The following is a 1545-nucleotide window of genomic DNA, read 5'->3' as shown; positions in this document are numbered from 1 at the left end:
ACCTGAATGACAGTAATTGGCAGTGCTCAATTTGTTACGGTAACGTAAGCCAGCATACTCGAAATGGATACTTTGAACACAATTCTAATTACTATCTTCCAGTGCAATTTGATAATTCTTTGAAAGATTTAGATATGTTTGTCGCGAACTATAGAGAGTCGCAATGCACGCGCCGAGGAGCTATTTTACCAGCTAATTTACCAGCTACAGTGGACACATTTCTTCGAAATTCTCGTCCACCTTGCGGTACTGCTACGATACACTAGAATATTTAGTGCTTTTGACTGCGGATTCTGAATTCAGAAGAATGGACACATTTGAATTTCACATTCAGCCTCAGCAGCATGACCCCGCTCTTCGTGTGTAGTCCCGTCCATTTGTCTTTGTGCGCTGTGCCCTGGAATAGTGATATACAGTCAGTGCACCGTGTCTCAGCTTGGCACTGTGCTGTGGAACCAGAACTTCACGTTGGAGACGAGCAGTCTACCTCATCATGCCCCAGCCTGTTCCGTCACAGTCCCCTCCCTCAACGAGGAAATATCAACTGCGCTTGTTTGTCAAGTAATCAAGGAGCTGTTGAACAATGAAGACTACATCAATATGCTCAATAGTGTAGTCAGCAATGCAGTCGACAAGGCCTTCACTAAACTCCACAGCCGTGTTGAAGTGCTTGAAGGTCAAGTCCATGATCTCCAAAATGAATGCGACAACAAGTCACACCAGATCACAGTTCTCAAGAAGGAGATAAGTCAGCAGTCAGACCGAATCCAAAATCTTGTCCAGGGTCAACTCAACCTCGAGCAGTACTCCAGACGTAACTGCATCCGGATCTTCGGTGTCAGAGAAGCAACAGGGGAATGCACCGACAACATACTGTGCGACATTGCTCAGAGCAAGCTAGGAATCACCATAAACCCAGCAACAGACATAGACCGGAGCCACCGCACAGGAAGGAAGAAACCTGAATCGGCCTCTCATTCTCCCAGACCAATTATCGTCAAAATGACCTCGTACAAAAGGAAGCATCAAATCCTCACAGCAAGAAGAAAACTGAAAGGAAGCGGTATCTCCATTCATGAAGATCTCACGAAGCACAATGTCGATCTCTTACGCAAAGCAACACACCACCAGAAAGTGAAGAATGCCTGGTCATCAGACGGTCGTATCATAGTCGAAATACCTGCCTCACATGGGAAAACGATCAACAAAGTAATCAGAAGTGAAAGTGATCTGGCCAGATTATGACTTCAACTTCTCAAAGTCCCCCACCTTCATGTATGTATCCTGTAAGTTTTTGTAGTTTTTGTAAGAGACAACGGGCTCAAAATAATATCTGTTATTTTTGTGCAACCTCTAGTTCCAGTCGCCTGAGGGCATTAGAAGAAGATGAAGATGGTGTATCTGTACTTAGTACTGAAACAGAATATTTCATTCCAAGTGAATTTGCCTCTATGATGAATGGTACGTTTTCAGAAATGTTTACGTGTCTGCATTTCAACTGTCGAAGTTTGAAGGGTAACAGTGATAATTTTATATCGTGCATTA

The 1545-nt window shown here is 43.8% G+C and overlaps 1 pseudogene; it reads left to right on the top strand.

Moving 5' to 3' along the window:
- The first annotated feature begins 493 nt into the window (after positions 1-493).
- On the top strand, positions 494-1245 carry LOC140245999 (uncharacterized; annotated as a pseudogene).
- The last annotated feature ends 300 nt before the right edge of the window (positions 1246-1545 follow it).

The sequence above is a fragment of the Diadema setosum genome, chromosome 2, assembly GCF_964275005.1.
Source record: "Diadema setosum chromosome 2, eeDiaSeto1, whole genome shotgun sequence".
NCBI classification, from domain to species: Eukaryota; Metazoa; Echinodermata; class Echinoidea; order Diadematoida; family Diadematidae; genus Diadema; species Diadema setosum.
The sequence above is the reverse complement of the archived record's forward strand: the minus strand, read 5'-3'. Positions and strand labels throughout refer to the sequence as shown.